This window comes from Marmota marmota, unplaced genomic scaffold, assembly GCF_001458135.2.
Source record: "Marmota marmota marmota unplaced genomic scaffold, marMar, whole genome shotgun sequence".
NCBI classification, from domain to species: Eukaryota; Metazoa; Chordata; class Mammalia; order Rodentia; family Sciuridae; genus Marmota; species Marmota marmota.
Window position 1 is genome coordinate 975440 of NW_026000272.1, and position 19965 is coordinate 995404.

The window sequence follows — 19965 nt, forward strand, 5'->3', positions numbered from 1 at the left end:
GTGGGAATTAACTAATTATTACTTTGGCCTGAGATGAGCAGGGAGTGCATAGGGACCAGGTTCTATTAGGGTCAAAGTGACAGCTGAGGGTGGACTGAGGAGGCCCTACCACAGAGGGAGGATGTCCAAACTATCCTGGGAAGTCCTCTGGACTGTATGGCATGGGGGTATGGGGGACAGAATTCCAGGGCGCGCACAAGGGATTGAACCCAGGGGCATTTAACCACACTGAGCAACATACCCAGCCATTTTTTTATATTTTGAAACAGGGCCTCACTAAGTTACTTAGGGCCTCACTAAATTGCTGAAGCTGGCTTTGGACTCATGGTTCTCCTGCCTTAGCCTCCCAAACCGCTGGGACTGCAGGCATGTTTCACTGTGCCTGGCCAGTCTCCATTCTCCTGCTATCCCTGGGTTCCTGGCACCTGTGGTGTGATGTACTGCCTCAGATTGTGCAGGGAACTTGCAGCAGCAGCTTGGAAACTGTTCTCCCCCTCATCCTGTCATATGCCACCTATGCAGGTCACAGGCCCTCAGCAACCTCCCTGCTGCAAGCCCATCTCCAAACACACACATTCTTCAGTCTCCTCCAGGGCTTTCACATGTTTATTTCTTAAATGTTTTATCAATAGCTATCTATCTGGGCTGGGGCTGGGGCTAGGTGGTAGAATGCTTGCCTGAGATGTGTGAATCACTGGGCTTGATTCTCAGCACCACATATAAACAAATAAATAAAGGTCCACTAATAACTAATAAAAATATTTTAAAAAGAAGCTAACCTTAAAAAAATCTTTCTATCTATCTATCTCCATCCCTATGAGTGCGCACTCTCACATACACACACCGTTTTTCAGGGTTGATTTTGGAAAAACAAGGCAGTAGCCCATAATTGACTCTCATTTTGGCAACTACAGGTAAGGCACAAAAATGTAAGGAATTTAAGGAAATTCAGGACTTTTACATTATTCTGTTCCCCTCAATGACTATGGCATATTGCTCTATTTATTTCAGACTCCTTTTTGGTTATGTTTTTATTAGTGCATTATAATTATACATAAGAGCAGGGTTCTTTCTGACATATTCCTGCATGCATGTAGCATAATTTTCTCCACTTCATTCCCCAGTACTTCCTCTTTCCCTTCCATCCCCTCCAACATTCCCTTCTTCTTCAGTCTTCCTTCTATTTGTTTTTAAATGAGTATATTATAATGATGCACAAAGTAGAATTAATTGTGATATATTCATATATTCATCTAGCATAATTTGTCAATTTCATTCCCTAGTGCCTTCCCTCCTCCTTTCCCCTGGATTCCATCCTTTTACTGTTTATTCTTCTATTTTGGTGAGACCAGACACTTTTTTCCTGACTCTGTCACTACACATTTACAGTTGTCTTTATAAAGGCCTTATACATTTTGTTAGGATCTTTTTTTAGGTAATTTTTGGACTTTGTTGCCATTGTAAATGGCATATTGTCTATTAGCTGTTCTACATAGTGCTTTTGTGTGGCAATGATTTTAATTTTGCCATTGTAATCAGCTGTACACATGGTCTGATGTCTCATTCACTTGAATACTCCACATGAATGTTCCTTTGAATTTTCAAGATAGATAATGATATTGTTACTCTGCCTTATTTTCCCCCAATATTCATACCTCTGTTTGTTCTGATGATCACAGCTCTGGCTTTGTGCCTTAGCCCTGTTTTGAAACACAGAGGCAGTAGCATACATCTACCCCTTCTTCCTGACTTTAATGATAATTCTTCTAACATTTTACATTTAAGCATGTAAGTGATTTTAGCAAGTGGAAGCTTCCTTTTAATATTAGTTGAATAAATGTTTTTACTATGAGCTTATGGTGAATTTCTTTCAAAAGCATATTCTCAACCATTGACATTATGAAATGTTTTCTCTCATCAATTTTGTATGTAAGGAACTAAAATGGAAAGGTTTTTTCCCTGATGTTTACATCATATTTTCGTGCCTTGAATGATGCCTATTTATTCATTTAATTCATTACTTTATCTGATATGCTGCTAATTTATGTAGGATATTTGATGCTGTATAAGCGAGCTTACCTCAAGGGTTCTTATCATGGGGAGGGGGTTCTTGTCTGGTTTTTGAATCCAGGAAAGCTGGCCTGAGACAATGAGTTGAACTACTGGCAACTTTTGATATGCTATGAAAGAGTCAACAATCAGGCAGTAATTAGTTTTCTCTAACCATTAAGTGGAACTGGCCTCCCAAACTGCCTGGTCCTGGAATATCTGAGGGTGGCTTGAGCTTTGAAAAGTTTCAGTTTATAGAGTTTAATTAGAATTTCATTTTCCTTTTAGGCCAATTTGATCATTTATTTATTTTATTTCTAAAAAGTAGTCAGAGTTACTGGAAGGGCTTTATTTATAATGCAAACCTTTCATTACAGAAAGCGTCAAACATATAGTAGAAAGAATAATATAATGAGCCCAGTATACCTGAGCTTAAATACATGGAAGATTTGTCTCCAGTTAGATTCCCCACCTACCTGCTTCTCAGGTACTGGAATAATGTGGAGCAACTCCAAAACATCATAGTATGTCCTCTCTAAACAATTCAATATGCACTTCCTAAACATAAGAATTCTTTTTCTCCTTTGGTACCAGAGATTGAACTCAGGGCTGCTTAACAACTAAGCCACATCCTCAGCCATTTTTTTTTAAATTTTATTTTACTTTTAGACAAGGTCTTGCTGAGTTGCTCAGTACCTCGCTAAGTTGCTGAGGCTGGCTTTGAACTCAAGATCCTCTTACCACAGCCTCCCAAATTGCTGGGATTACAGGCATGTGCCACCACACCTGCAGATAAGAACGGTTTAATAAAAAAAGCGTAAAACAAAATACTTGTGTTTTTAAATTAAATAAATAACCATCAATGTACAATTGTTTTACACACTTTTTGATACACTTTTAAGAAGAAAGTTGTGTCCTTGAATGAGTATCTAAATATGGTCCATATAGAGTAATTCTTTGTTATGCCTCTTAAGCTTTGTAAAATTTGTGTATTACCTCTCAAGTTTTCTTTCTCCTTGCAATTCATTTTTTTATTTTGTTGTTGTTGAAAAAGAAAAAAAAAATGTTGTGTTCATTCCAGTTTTCCAAGACTCTGGAGTTTGATGAATGAAACACTGGTGTCTTTTAACATATTCTTCATCCCATAATTTCTAGGGCTACATGGTACTTCAGGCTTATGTTATATGCCCTGCCCTGGTTCTAACATCAGCCATTTCTTCAAGAGGTCTGCTTCCTTCTATAAATGGTTCTAGAAATCTCCATCTGGGTGCTAGAGGTGCTCATTGCAACTTGGGAGTTAGTTATATGCCTCCTCTGCTGACAACACAATGACATGGTCTCTATCATTTGTATATTTAGATCACTCAAATAAAAACTTGTAAGTTATAGTCAAAATAGTGAATATATTCTTCACATCTAAAAGTTTCCTTCTAGCCCATTGTAATTTCTGCCTGCTAGCCTTCCCTGCACACTCATCTCCAAAAATCACTGATCTTCTTCTGTCACCATAGATGAGTTTATATTTTAAGAGCTTTTATATAAAAAGATTTGGAGAAGTATGACTACATTATTTGTTAGGTGCATGCTTAATATTTTTGTATTGCCAAACTATTTTCAAAAATAGTTGTGTCAGTAAACATTATCACTAGGTGTTACATGGTATGGCCAATCTCCTCAATTTTAGCCATTCTAATGGGCAGATAGTGGTATCTCATTGTGATTTTGATTTGCATTTCTCCAATGAGTAATGATGTTGAGTTTCTGATCATGTGGTAAAACCCTAGTGTAAATATTGTTGAACAAGTATTTTGTAGATGTGATTAACATTTGCAATCAGAGGAGATTATAGTCCATAATGTGAGTGGGCTTCACCTATTCAGTTGAAGGCCTTAAGAGCAAAAACTGACATTTCCTAGAGAGGAGAGAATTTTGCCACAATTATGTAACATAGAAATGCTGTGTGAGTAGATACTTCTCAAAAGAATGAATACAAGTGGCCAAGAAATATATATGAAAAAATTGGTCAATATCATCATCAACCATTATGAAAATGCAAATCAAAACTACAATGAGATAAAAATCTCACCCCAGTTTAATGGCTATTATCAAACAAATAAATAACCAATGCTGGTGAGGATGTAGAGAAAAAAAAATAACTCTCATACACTGTTGGTGGGAATGTATATTAGTACAACCATTATGGAGAACAGCATGGGGGTTTAAAAAAATTGAAAATAAACCCACTCTGTGATCCTGCTATCCCACTTCTGGATATATATATATAATAAATTGAATCAGTAAACCAAAGAGACANTAAGGGAAATAAATCACACACGGAAATGCAAGTACCACATTGGCCCTCACATGTAGAATCCAAAACAGTCAAACTGAATGTAAACTAGTGATTACTAGAGATTGGGAAAGGTAGAGGCTAGATTTAATTAGTGCATGCTGTATGCAAGTGTTGAAATATTACACTAAACACCATTATTATTTACAATTTATACATGGGAATGAAATAAAATATTAAAATAAAAAGAATGGGGGCTGGGGATGTGGCTCAAGCGGTAGTGCACTTGCCTGGCATGCGCAGGGTGCTGGGTTAGATCCTCAGCACCACATAAAAATAAAATAAAGTTATTGTGTCCACCGAAAACTAAAAAAATAAATATTAAAAATTCTCTCTCTCTCTTTCTCTCTCTCTCTCTCTCTAAAAAAAAATGAATGCCTATGCCTATGTGAGTTTCTGACCTGCTGGCCTATTCAGAGTTCAGATGTGTTAGACATGAGCTGATTTATTTTACGTCTCCTTTTCTGTTTCTCTCTTTCTGTGGTGAGAAAGAGGAAGATATCTGTAGCTATACTGACAGATACAGATGTAAATGAAGATAGACACAGTATGGATCAAAGTTTACTTTTTGCATAAGGATAGTTCATTTTTCCAGATCTAGTTGTTTCAGACAATTCTTTCTTTCCAATCTTCATTTACATCTTTACCAATAATTAGTTGTCTATATATGCATATAAATGTGAATCTACTCCTGGAAGAAATTTATTTTGTTCTACTGAAGTATTTCTCCAATTACTATTTTGATTATCATTAGTTTATAATGGTTGAAATGATGTAGGATATTTTGTTCTATTTTTATGGATTGCTTGCATATTTTTATGAAAGTTAGAAACAGCCTCCTGATTTCTATATAAATATTTATGGAATTCTGAATTGTACTACATTGAATTGATCAATGCATTTGAGAAGAATTGACATTGCAACAATATTCAGTATTGTGAGTAATAAACAGATTTATATTTCCATTTATTTATATCTTCATTAATTTATCCTTGGAATGTTTTATAGTTCTCAATGTACTCAATCTCCTACATCTTTTGTCAGTTTATCCCTTTTAATTAATATTTTCTACTACTATTTTAAATTATACTGTTTTAATTTCCAGTTGCTCATTGCTAGTATCCAAATATAATGATCTTGTATGCAATGGCGTTGCTACACTCAATAATTAGTTCTAAGTGTTTTCTTAATTAATAGAATTTTCTCTATAGACTTTTCTTTTCCTTTTCCAAACTACAGGCCTTTTAAAAAGCCTCAAGTACAATGCTGAGCAATCCCAGCAAACCCTGCCCTGCTTTGTGAATTCATCAGTCTTAGGTTGTGGCTTCCTACATGCAAACATCCTGCATAACTTCTGGCATTGTTATGAATATTGGCCTTGTCTCTCCTTTACTGTTAAATCCTACATTGGCTTATTACACTTACTAAGGTAATCAAGGCCCCTTAGATTATAAACAAGATTGGGATACCCAGTGAAGCAAGTCTGGTGGTTCATTAAAGTCTCCCAGACTGAAGGTAGTGATTTCTGAATGAAAATTAAAAACCTAGGAAACCTCAGTGGACATTAGGAAAAAGAAGTGGGATGGAAAAGTACCCTGCAAGAACTAAGTGGTCTTCAAGGTTGTAGAGAAATGTTTAGGGGGGAAGTGGAAAGATCCATGTCTCCATATAATCTTAAACACAGAGTGCTTTCAGGTGCGACAGACCTGAACTAGGTGCTGGTGGCCAACAAAAGAGATTGGACCATTGCAGGGGGTGTCTGTGGAGAGGTGTGAAGGAAACGCCCTCTCTGGGCCTTGTGATGCACCACAATTGAGCGTGGGGACATGAGGAGGCATCCTGCATCAGTTTGGGAAACCTCTCCAGGGGGCTGGGCATATCCTTCCGTTCTCCAACCAGACTGACTCTCCTGGCCTCCAGGTCACGGGCCCCTTCCCTATGGACCTGACAGATGGGGATGCTTTGTGATGTCTCAGCCCTTCCCCCTCCTCGGCAGGCTTAGGGGTGTGGCCTGGGGTGTGACTTGCTGAGCCAACAAAGCCCAAGGGTGTGGCCACCTGTTGTCCTGGGGACCATAAATAGAGGGAGGTCAGCGGCCTGGACAGACTACCTGGAGGTGCTGGTCCAGAAACATGGGCAGGAGACCCATGGCATCCATTCCACACTGTGCAAACTCCAACTCTGGCAGCAAAGCCGGCCAAAAGAAGACGTGCATACATCATCGAACCAAGTACAAGAAAAGCAAGGTGAGCTGAGCCACCCAAGTCCTGCTCTTCTGCCCCTGGACTGCCCTCCCTACCTCCCCCTGCACAAAGCCCCTGTTGCCACCCTCCTCCACGTCTGCCCCCAAACCAGTGCCCCTCTGTGATCTCCTTGTTGTCCTTCCAGGGCCGAAAGATGACAAGAAAGTCTAGAAAGCCCTGCCGAGGGCGTTGTAGGAACAAAGAAGCTGCCAGAGCTCGGACCACCGCAGCTGATAGCAATAAGAGAGGAGCAACCCGAGGCAGCCACCGTCTCCCGCTGAGGAAGAAAGTCCACCGTGGAGCCGGAGGGGGACGACCAGAGCCTGGAAAGTAGCTGCTGCGGTTGCTGCAGTGAGGACCTGTAACACCAGCGAGGCCTGAGACCTCAGAACCTTCCCTGAAGGCTCCACAGGCCTGGCCACAGAGAGGTGGTCACTGCGCAGAAGAGAGTGTACATCAAGAGTACGGAGATTGTGAAAATAAAATCACCTTCTCTGGCGTGTGTGCGTCTGTTTGTGTGTCCTCTGACGGTGGGGGACAGAGGAGCAAGGGGAGGTTGGTGTGTGGGAAGAGGGAGGTGGGTCCTTTGGGGCTGTGGGTCTTCCAACAGGGCCACAGAACCAGACGTGGAGCATGAGGACAGATGGGCGCTGAGCACTGAAGAGTCATTTCCTCCACATAGGTTTACCAGGAAGGAGGGCAAAGACGAGGAGATTTTGCTCATGTGTAAAGGCGGATGAGATGGGAGGGGTGTAGTATGTAGTACTACATATGTATGTAGTGTCTCCCCAAAAGGACACAATGTAATTGCTAATGCCTGTGCTCTTGCTGCTCCTCTATGGGGCCTTTTCCACAGCTAGACTAGTGACCCAGCTAGGCCAGCCAAAGCCCTTCACCTGAGAAGCTGTGGATTTCCCTATATTCTTTTTTTAAAAAAGCACTGTGTAAATCAACAAATAGCTATGAATGGCAAGCAGGCAGGCTGGTGGGTGCCTTTAAGGTCCTTGTTGTATGAAGTTGGAAACTGGGAACCAGGGACAATTGGGTCTTGTCCAAGATCACCAACAAATCCATCAATGGCAAAGCTGAGTTGCTAATGCCTCCTACATCGAAAGTCTTCTCAAAGCACCACTATTCCCCTATGGTTTCACCTGCCCATGGGTGCCTCTAAGAGGATGTCACCCTCTTCATTTTTCCTCCATCTGGATAGCTTGTGTTAATTGTCATGTCAGCCTCTCCCCACTGGTCCAGGTCAGCTCCACGAATTGCCACAGTTCAGCAGCCAGACAGGCTCTTGAGTACTCACAGACCTATAAAATACTGAGAGGAGAATGTTCTAGGAGATCCAGGACCCGTCTTGATCTTGCAAAAATTCCTCTGCACCAAAGGCTACAGGCTGGAAAGGCTTTGCTTCTCTCAGGATGCTTCTGTGGACTCAGTGTGTTTTCCCACTAGCCTTGAGAGGTCCGGCTTGCAACACTCAGAAATAGAGTCAGAAAATGAAAGAACTTGCTGGAAGTCACACAGCAACTATGGAGTAAAGGCAGGATTGGAGCTTAGATCTTGGATTTCAGAGTCCTGTCTCCTACCACTGCACAGGAGCCTCTTTCTCCTCTGGCCTACCCTCTAGGTGGCCTGGGAGTGAGGAGGCAATTGTGCAATAGTCCATAAGTCAAGATGAGAATCAGAACTCCTGATTCTCCAGCATGGCTGCCTCCTTGCTATGTAACCTTGGCACAGCCACTTCATTTTTCTGCACCTTGGTTTGCGCAGCTTTGCAGTATAGATCACAATGCAAATTCAGGTTTGCCAAGTAATGTTTACTGAGCACAAATTTTGTACCAGATTGTCCTGGGCACTAGAAGTATAGATAAACACAATGTAGCTCAAGGAGCTTACATGTGTTGAGAGAAGAAATTCAGAATACATAAATAAATGACCAGCTTAGATTTTGTCAGGCCTGGAAAGTGTTATAAAGTAGATTGTACAGGGAAATATGTTGGTAGTATTTAAGGGCCTGCTCCAGATAGGGTAGTAAGGACTTAGGATTGGTTTACAGCTCTAGAGGAATCACAAATCAGGCCAGTGGTGTGGTGTCAGAATCATAATGCATGGAAATGAGGCCAGATTACCTCTTGCCTTCCTTCAGAATCTCATTCTCAGCCCTAGCTTCCCCCTTCTGCCTCCTGGCCTCCCACTGGCCCTGGCTTGAATCCATTTCTCCAGCTCCAGTTCTGGCCCTACTTCTTCCTGTCCTCCATGCCCCTGGGGCTCTGGTTGCACATCTATTCTCCTCTCAAAGACTCGTTTTTTAAAAAATAATTAGCTGAGTTTCACTTCCTAGGTGAAACCTGCCACACAGCTCTCTCTAAGGCCTCATACATCTGTATTTTCATACTCAGTCCCCCAGGACATGCATCTGTGTAAGAGTAACTAATCTACATGCAGATACTTTACTTGGTTCAGCAGATAGGATCTCAGAAGGCTGTGACTACTTCTGTGCTATATTGGTGGCACCAACATTCCAGCACACTAGTTGGCAAAGCGGAGGGGGAGGTGCTCAGTTTCTGTTGTTCGGCACTGCCAATGGAGGCATCAGAGCTTATAGAATCTCAAACTGAAGGCTTTTGGATGCTCCACAGTGCCAGTGTTCAGACAAGCAGAAGCCAATGGTAGGAAGAAAAAGAATGCTGGAGAATAGAGGGCTAGGTTTGTCCAAAGTCACTGCATAGAAGACCTACAGTCCTCTTCCATGTAACACCTTCTCCTTTTGTTCTCACACATCCCTTTCTAGTGACTATTTTTCCATCACTGCCTGATTCCTCTCCATTTTCTCTGACCAACCATTAAATGTGAGTGCTCCTCTGGACTGTGCCTCAGACCCCCCCACCCCAACTCCCATCTCTGTCATCATGTGCTCCCTGGCTCATATCATCCATTCCACTTCTGTATTTTGACCTCTGAACTTCAAAGCTGAGCTTGTCTCTCAGGTTCCTCCACCTTGATAGGAATCTCCACTTCAACAAGGCCCAAATAGCCTCATCTTCTACACTCCTATAAGACCACACCATGATTAATAAAATAGTTCTCATCATTAGAAAAAAGACTCATGACTCCTGTCAATTTTACTTTGAAATAACCGTTGACTCCATCCTCTCCACTATGACCACCTTGCTAGAGGCCCTTTACCTTCGGAGACATTCCCCAACCTTCCTCTGCATTGCTTAAGTACTTGTACTTCCTGGATGGAGTTTGTAATGTGAGAGGAAGGGGAAACCAAAATATGTATTTTGTTCTTTTCTCTGCCTTGAACTCTCTAACTTCATCTCCCACCAACAGAACCTACATGATTCCACTTCCACCATGTTACCTTACATCAGGACTCTGGAAAACCTGGCTCCATTCTTTGTTCTCCATTCTTTGTTTCCTGCTGGGTTGAGTCATTTTATGCAATTTGGTTCCTCAATAATTCTATCTCCTATGTAACCAGTTCCCTGCAGTACATTTATCCTCTTATCAAAAATTAGAGTGGCTTCTGTTTTCCTGGTTGAACCCTGACTGATATAGCCCTTGTTAATTCTAGCCTGGCTTATTGTAATAACTTTTCAGTAAATCATCCTGATTCTCATTCTATTCCTCCCTATTTGCTCCTAACATTGCAGAGTAACATCTCTTATCCTAATTGTCCTAAAACCCTTCAATATCTCCCCATTGCCTACAGAATGGAAGCCTAACCTAGGTTTGCTGTCTGGTGATGGGATGGGTGGGAGATGGGACTGTTGCAATGTTAGGTTGCCAGGTGCGGACCAGGGCAGCAAGCTAAGAATGCCCCTCAGATGTTGTCACAGTTGTATTTCTCTTCACAGAAAATAAAGGGAATGGGCTCTCAAAAACAGTCTTGGTGAGTAATAAAGGTTTCAAACTACAATGATAGATACAGACCAACTAATTGGAAGCTCCTAATTCATCTACTCGCTACATTTTCAAGAGATTCCTATCCCAACCACAGCTGGGCAGAGTGTACTGTGTAATAAGTGTTGGAGATTATTTTATTATATTTTCATATTTCTCATTGCTCAAAATGGAATTAGGAAAAAAATTTAAAACAACTGCAATTTTTTAAAGATTGAGATGTCAGTACTAAGAGAAAATTTTAAAATAGCATAAAGAGATGGAGCCTGGGATAGGTTTGTACGTGCAATTCATGCTGTAGGGTCCTGAACTTGCAATTTAGTTTGGGATTTTTTAGCATCCAGTTGTAGGAGAAAAATTGCATTATATGAACCCCAGGATTCCAAAGATAAAAACCAACCAGTTGCTCACAGAAGCAAACTATTTTCAATAATATGAGAAAGGAATTGCTGCTGGGTGTCCTCATAAAGAGGACAAGATGGGCCATAGTGAGTAATATCCTCCTCAATATTGTAGCAGCAAATGCTTTTTAAGGGATGCTTCTGTCAGTATTGGACAAGATCTCCCTGGATTCATGATAAGTGTATTTGATGGAGGGGGAATGAGGAGTCTAGAATTATAGGTTTCCTGTTTGGTATTTTTTTCCATTGTTCTCTGAGATTCCTGCATTGCCATACTTACTAAATTTGTGATAACATGGAATCCTTTTGCCTTTGCCTCTCTCTTGATAGATATGCCAGGTCTATGTCATTTGGGGTATTTACTCATTCATCCAGAAGCCACTTATGAATAAGTTAATGGGCTCTGGTGAAACAGTGGTGAATAGAGGAGACTTAGCTTCTGCCACCATGAAATTGAAAATGCAATCTGCAGAGACAGAAGATAAACACGTCAACAAATAAACATCATTTTAGATAATTATGATGGCTTGTGGAAAATAAAATAGAGTAAGGGGATACAGTGTGGGGTAGTAGTGGAGGGATACTAGCTAATTTATATAAGATGGACAGGGAAGGCCTTTCTCAGGCATTAATAGTTGAAATCAGACTTGAATGATGGGAAGGCAAAAGGCATACACAGTTCATGGGGAGCATGATTTCTCTCATCTCTTTTGGAGATGTGATGCCACTTCTTACTTGAGACATGTTAATCAAAGGGAAATTGGCAGGATATGGTGACTATTTGGATACCACCTGTCATCGTGGCTTTGGTGATAGTAAGGATGACATAGTCATTCACTGAAACAATAAACACAAGGAAGGAGATGATTTCTATGCGTTGAGACAAGAGGGAGATGAGAAATTTACTTTGGACTTGTTGCATTTGAGATGCCTGTGAAAGTGTCCAGTTACATATTTCAGATGAATTGACTATTACATGTATTAGGAGCTGAGGAAAGCTATGAACTACAGATATAAGGTGGTGGGGAGAGAGGGAGTTCTTGAATATAGAGGTGGTAGTTGAAACCATGGTAGTGAAGAATGCCCAGGGAAAAAGTTATAAAATTGAGAAAGGACCCTAGGCACCTAATATTTGACAGACAAAAAGAATAGTGTTCTAATGAGTACAGCATTTCCAGGAAGTAGTGGCCAGTGCTATTCAATGTTATAAAGGGATCCAGTAAGAAGAAGACTAAGGCTTGACAATGGACCTAACAATTGGAAAGTCATTGGTAAAAGTGGTTTCTGTGAAGTGGTAGGCAGATGGTAACAAAAATGTAAACACATGTCCAAATGCACAAAATTGTATACATTATTTATGTACATAATTTGTTTTTCTATAGCAATTACACCTCAATAAAGCTAGATAAAAGGAAAAGTAATAGGTCATAGATTAAGTTTAAAAACAGAATTTAAAGAATCTTTCATTCTTCGGATTTCAGCAATTAATGTTTTCAGCATTGGAGAAGAAGACAGAGGAAAGGAAAATAAACAGGAGAGGGGGAGAAAGAAGAATGAGGAAATAGATGGAGAAAGGTTAAGTACAGAGGAGTGTGAGTGTGCAAAAGTGAACAGAAGGAGAGACTTGTCATTGAGGCCAATCGTTGAGAAGACTACCATAAATTGATAAGGGGGCATAGTCAGGGTGTTGAGATGCAATTTCTTATTTTTAATTATTTATTTTTAATTGACATATGTACAGTATAAAATTATATGCTATGTGATGTTTTGACCCATGTGTACATTGTGTAATGTTCAAATAAGGTCAGACTATCTCTTTGCTCAAAGGAAATTGAACATATTAACAAAAACTTGAGAGTTTAGTGGAAATGAATTTGTATTCTTAATGGCTTGCAGCAAGGCTGGAACAAAGAAATTCAATGCAAGGCAATGCATCATGAGGGCTTGGTTATGTTGCAAGCTGGCCTGGGTCACTGGCTGGTAAGCTTCAGCCAAGGAGTCAATTGTGATGCCACCTACCTGCACACTGGCTATGAAACCTCATAGCCATGGCACCCTCTGCTTGGTTCTCATGGGACAAACATAATCTGGAAGAATCTGGAGACCCTCAGGAATCAGTCAGCAAGCTGTTCTCCTAATCCACTCTGAACAGTTCCAGCATCCCATTTGTTTGTGAGCATTTGAACTTGTTCTACTTTTATCTTGTCCCTGTGACAGAAAATACTTTCTGCACTATTTTGATTTTTATTCTCTCCTTCTACCAACTCTTGCAGCACTTCACAAATTTTAACCACCACGCCCCCCCCCCAAAAGAAAAAAACAAAAAAACAAAACCAAAACACCTGGGCATCTTGTTCAATGACACTTCTGACTGCCTAAGTCTGGGATGGGGTCTAAGATGTTCCCAAGTGTCCTGATGCTGCTGGTCTTTTAGTCACACTGTCAGCAAGAAAATTTCCAACCAGGGCTTTCCCCAAAAGAGCATTCCTTCACTCACATCCTCCCTTGTCAGTATCTCCCATAGTCACTGTGCTAGAACTAGAGTAGGGGTGGAGAACAAGGAAAAAAAAGGGTACATCAAAGAACAAGACCTGATTCCTCTTCATAAGGGAACAGGCAATGATACTATACTTGGGTATAATAGAGATATGAGCAAAGGATTAAGGGAACACATAGAAAGGACTAAATCTACCAGAGTTTTCTAGAAGGATTCATAATGGAAGTGACATTGAGATAGATATTGAAATCTGAGTTGGAGGGCAGCAAATAAAGAGATGCAGGAGTCCTGGGTAAATAGTGGTGAAAATAGTCTAAGTTGTCAATGAGAGCCAAGGTCACAAAGCCTTGTTTACCCTGCTAAGAAATTGATCAGCAACCTTCTCTGCATGTTTACACTTATAAGCCAAACAAAAGATAGGGCAGGTATGTTGGGTGGGAAGTTATCTCAAAATAACAGTAGCTTCCCATTGATTCCAAACTGCTACAGATTCTCATTCTTCCTGGTTGGGCAAAGACTAACCTGGGAAAAAAGGGGTAACAATTGAGGAAGAGACTGCAGAGGGACAAAGCATTTTTACAGTTATCACTTTTACCAATTAAATGTTTTAATTACAAGCAGGACTTATTTGTGTAACAAAGTCAACATCAAAGCTCCAGGATACTACTTTGGGTCTAATTTACTGTGAAAATCCATGTGCATTATGTAATGGAAAGAAACTGACTGCTTTTCTTTAAAGACTATACATGCCAGGGCCTTTAACCAATTTACACAGCCTATGTTCCCCAGCATCACAATCCAGAGCAAAGCCAGGTTCCATCTGTACAATGCTTCTCTAGTTTAGCAGGATAAGAAGAGCAGGAAGAAAAGACAGAAAAAGAGAGAGAGACAAACACGGACTGAAGGAGGAAGCAAGGGAAGAAGGAAGGAAAGAAACTGAAAAAAGACATTAAAATACATTTATGTAAATATTTTTTAAAAATCACCTGGGGGGCTGGGGATGTGGCTCAAGTGGTAGCGCGCTCACCTGGCATGCATGCAGCCCGGGTTTGATCCTCAGCACCACATACAAACAAAGATGTTGTGTCCGCCGAAATCGGAAAAATAAATATTGAAAAATTCTCTCTCTCTCTCTCTCTCTCAAAAAAAAAAAAAAATCAGCTGGGTACCTCCCCATGGGCAAAACCAGAATTGTGTAGAACAATCTTACAATCAATTTGTGCTGTTTACAATAGATAAGCCATTGTTTTAAATTGCTTATGGAGAAGTGGCATAATCCTTTCTTAGCTAAGGCTAATATGAAGTCCTGTTCTGGTGAATTCCACCACCCGCAGCATGAATATGAGGGGTATGCATATGATGATGAACTGACCTCAAATGGCCCCAGTCATCAGCTCTGAGCATTTGGTTATTGGCATTTAGTTTAGCCCCCACTATAAAATTATCCACCAGGATGAAGGATTATGCCCTTACTCACAAACTAATTTTATTGAATTTGGTTGCATTTGGTCACACACCTTCTTTTCCCAGCTGCAAGGAGCTAAGTAACTGACTTGATTAAGTCTTCCATTATCGACCAATTTCTCTGGGCATAATGAAGCCATCCTACATGAATAGAAGTGAGCAGGTATGCAATGAGTTGCAGATTTCAACCTCTCACCCTAAATTAATGTGAGGATACTGGGTAGTATTCCCTGGATTCATGGCTGGATTTGGGCTATATGCGTACTAGTCTATGTGATTTGGCTACTAACTTCTGTGCTTCTTAGGACATGGCAGAACTGGCAAGAGATGGGGCAAAGAAGTTAGGCTGGTGGAGTATGACTAAATTTTCTTGTGAGGCCTGAGGGACTGGGGAGGCAGACCTCTTGCCTCCCATCAGACTACAGAGTGGAACAGCTGTTTGACACCTGGGTTCCAAGCCTGAACAAGTGGTTTCACTTCTTTCGATCTTAAATCAATGAGGTAGAGGTACTAACAACTATCTCCCAGAAGATATATGAGGGTAAGTTATATGATAAGTAAATATGAGGGTCCTCTCATTTGCTTCTTCATTTGTTTAACAAATATGTGTTGATTACCTACAGGTCCTGGGAAGGAACTTGGGCTACAGTCCTGAAAAGAATTGACCACATGTTGAACTTTCTATTACAGAAAACATAATAAGCAAATAAATAAATGTGATTGAATAATATCTCCTTAGTAAGGTGATATCTGAGATGAGACCTAAATGATGAGAAAGAGATAGCTCTGAAAAGATCACAGCGAACAGATTCCAGTCTTAGAGAGTAGGATGAGCAAACACTGGGGAGAAATCTTGGCTTCCCAGAGCAGAAAGAAGGCTTGAGGGCACCAGAGTGACCCAGGGGAATCTTGGTAACAGGTAGGACTGTAGAGGCAGGAAGGCACCCATGGGATGAGGGAAATGTATGTAGATTTTATTTGAAATGTGATGGGAAACCACTGGACTCTTTTAAGCATTGGAGAAAGATGATTGGTTTTATCTGTTTAAAAGGTCCCTTTGGTTGCTTTGGGAACAATTGGAAAGACCAGCAATTGACATGGGGTGACTATCACAGTGGTCCAAACACTAGAGCTGAATGAACTTCTTGGGTCATGTGTTTTTGTTAAACAGCTCATCTTATTTAAAATCTTTTCTTCCATCCACCTGCCTCACTATCCAATTTTCTCTCACCACATTCATTACCTGGTACTGCCTGAGAACTTGGATATTCTGAGCAATATAATGTGATGAAATGGAGGAATAGAGAGAATGAAAGAAAGGATGAATGGATGATTATAATGGCCCACATAAATCCCCAATGCCCAGTAGAGATTCCAACACAAAATATTGTCTTCAACATTGAATGAATGAAGGGAGGAATGAATTGGTAAATAAAAATTTATTCTCAGAATGAGCAATCTTGGATCCTGTTGATGTTGTAATAAAGGAGTTAATACCTTTGGGTTAGAAGCAATTACAGAACAGGACTTAGGAATAATTTTTAAATAAAATGGGTTCTGCTTGAAAAAATAGGTTTGATGTTTTGAGTAAGAGACTCAGTGGAAACGTTTCAAAGTAATTTTAGAAAGTCATTTTGTGTGGACATTGAACGTATACCTGTTGTTAATGATATGACAACTATGAAGGAGTTGAGTTACCTGTAAATAATTTCTGGATACACCAAAGAACTTGGCAACCACCTTCCTAAGTTTCACCCATCTCAATAAGTTGCACCATCTTGCAGTCACTTATCCAAGCCAGAAACCTAGAAGTTATTCCAGACTCCTCTTTCTCCCTCGAGACATCTTTGAATTTTCAAGCCCCCTCTATTGTACCCCTTAAACATCTTCTGATCCACTTAATTCTCACCATGCTGACCCCACCCTATTCCAGTCCACCACCATCTCTTGCCTACACCACATCTCTTGTTCTGGTAATCCAGTTGCCATTCTGTGAATGCCTTCTAACTGAACTCTCTGTGTCTACCCTTCTAAATCTACAATCCACTCTATTTAACAAAGTGATCTTTTTAGACAATAAATCAGATCATTTCTCTACTACCCTAAAGCCTTCGAATGACTATCCTTCCAACTTCATCTTATACCTGTCTCTGCTTCAACTTTATCTTCTGCCATAGTAGAGTTCTTCAGATTCATTTTCTGCAACCTGGGGCTTTGCATACTTGCACCATTATGTACAAAATGCTATTGCCTCTCCCCACTTCCTCTGTTGCTCAGGAGGCGATATTAGCTTTGGAAGATACATGCCAAAGGATGAGACAGGCAGAATTTCTCAATATCTACTCTCACCAGTAGCTAAGCCTCCAGCAGTAGCAACTCTTCTTGTTTTGAAGTTGGATGTAGAAAGAAGGGAAGGAAGAGTGGTCAGATAATAAATGACGGTGTTCTGACCCATCTAGGATTATCTGGTCTCTCTTTACCTAGTTGTTACTTTTTTTTCTTCAGCCCCAGGGGTGGAAATCTAAACCAAAATAGTAACCTCTGTGTCAATGAAAGTTGTAGTTATAAGTAAGGGGACCATTTGGCCCAGCATGATTTATTCTTGACCAACCATTTCAGTCAAAGCAATGGAGAATACAAACGTGGATTGAAGGCATTTGGGAAAATACAAGCACAATACATATTTTCTATAGTTTCAAAGGCCATTGTAGGGTAGGAGCCGCTCCTGATAACACAGTTTATGAGCAATACACACTCCCCAAATCGCTCTGGTAATCCAGTTGCCTTGGAAACACAATGATGAGAAGAATGACACATACAGCTAATGGTCGCCGCTTATTTCTATTAAATGAAAAGCTTCACTCATCATGGGTTTGAAAATTCAGGTCCCTTTTTATCTTGATCCTGCTGGCTGGCACATTCTATTCTTGTGCCAAGAGCTAGCAGCGGCCCTGCGTCTTTCCCTAAATGACGCAGAGCCTTTTTCTGGTCTTGGATTTTGCTACACTGTAATTGGCTATTAACATTTGACATCAGCTTGCTCTTTGCAGAATAGCAGGAGACAAGCAAATTAAAGGTATTGAGTGCATAAATGTTTCCTTGTTGGTTCCATACAAAAACAGATTGAGTTAAGAGTTTGAAGTATCTTCAGAAAGTCCTTCCTTTCTCACAAATCTTATTCATCGAATCATAAATCTAGCCAGGAATGGGTTAAGGAAGAAAGCTTCAGTCTCCTTTATGTAGCCTTCCCTCTCCAACCCCATCTCCAGAACCAAAAGATATGGCCCACAACCTGGCCTTGACACTAAGATTGTGTGTGGAGAGTGAATTTACATGTCCACCCCTCCAAAAAAAAAAAAAAATCAAAATACACCCCAAATGCATGAGTCCTCTTTTTTGCTTCATCCTTCACAGCCTTCATCTGAGATTGACTGAAGCTTACCAGAAGCTTATGAGGACTAGGATTCCAGAGCCTTCTGGGAACTAATCCCAAAAGCAAAGTTCTAAAATTGTGGGAAGAAATCCTGAAGTCATGAGTGGGGATCAAGGAGCAGGGCTTGGAATATTGGATTCTGAAATAATGAACACATGAAAACTTCTATTTTTAACCACCTGAAAAGCCTTTCCTATGCTTATGCTTCCTCGAAATGTTTTCATTGTAGTTCTAGCCACAGGTAGACAAATAACATATGTGGTTTCTGGAGCAAGATCTCCAGGGTTCAATATACCAGCCTTACTGTTTCTTAGTTGTATGAATTTGTGCAAGTTACTTAATCCCTCTGAGCATTAATTTCCTTGCCAATAAAATGGGGACCATAACAGCACCTTCCTAGAGGGTTTATAAGGATTAAATGAGATAATTGATTAGAACACTTAGTAATACAGCCTAACTCTTTGTGTACAATAAATGTCACCTACTTCTATTGTTTTTACCATTAAAGCAGATGTTGAAATGAAAACTCTAACCTGACCTTCAGTTAAACTTGCTCAGGTATGTGTGAATATTTAGTCTCTGAGCTCTCTGCCTCTCTTCTTACTGTCTGCTCTTTGTTTGCCCTAAATCTTGCCAGATGTTACTGCCTTGACTCTGGCAGGAATTCTTAAACTTGAATGGTAGGATTTATGGGGATAGTTACAGGTCTGTTGCCTTTTCAATGCACAAGCAGGGAAAGTCGCTGATTGGGTCCAACCATATTCTGAGTTGGTGGCAAAGCAGGGCCCAAGATCATGCTTCCTGGATTAGACTACAGTAGTTTGTCCATTCTAGAAACTAGTTCTCTACCATTCAGCTCCTACAGCTACCCTTTCACCCTCCCCTTAGGTCTCCTCTCTAGCCAGGACCCCCATACAGTCAGTCTGTTTCTTAATTCCAATACTCTAGCCCTGTCTTAAAATATTACTACTCTTATGTCAAATAGAAAATAAGGAACTGCACATTAAATAATTTCGGAGAAACTTCTACTGGTATTAGTAGGAAAAAAGTTTTCAGCCAAAATACTTTTATATGTGTGTGTATATTATGTCACACAAGCAATAAAATATTTGCCTAGTCCTAGCCATTGCCACCAGCATACTTTCTGCACTATTATTTCTCTCTGTACTTCATCCTTTTTCCCCCTAATTGTCTACAGCACTCTTTAACCAAGGCATAGCAATGAACAAAACTTTCTGGATTATTTTCCATTTCTTCTCCTTCTCCTCCTTCTTTTTCTTTTCTTTCCTTCTTCCTTCTTTCCTTCCTCCTCCTCCTCCTCCTCCTCCTCCTCCTCTTCCTCAATGTCCAAATCATTCTGCCTAAGATATGCCTGTAACGGGGCATAATGCTTCTTCTTAAAAGCAAGAAAATCCATCATGTTCCCCTGGAGGTGTTGCAAGAAAAACAGTTCGACCAGGCACTCTCGGAAGGCCTCCCGCAGGACCTCCATCTCCCTGTAGTGGTAGTCCAGGCACCGCTTCCTCATCTGCGCCATCTCCGGAGAGGCCGGGGGGATCTCTTCCAGTTTCTTGGGAGCCTTCTTCACCCCTGAGCTCCCCACAGACGAGAGCGGC

The 19965-nt window shown here is 40.6% G+C and overlaps 1 pseudogene; it reads right to left on the bottom strand.

Moving 5' to 3' along the window:
- LOC107152551 overlaps window positions 1-19886 on the bottom strand; it is a 21564-nt pseudogene extending 1678 nt beyond the window's left edge.
- Window positions 19887-19965: the final 79 nt, after the last annotated feature.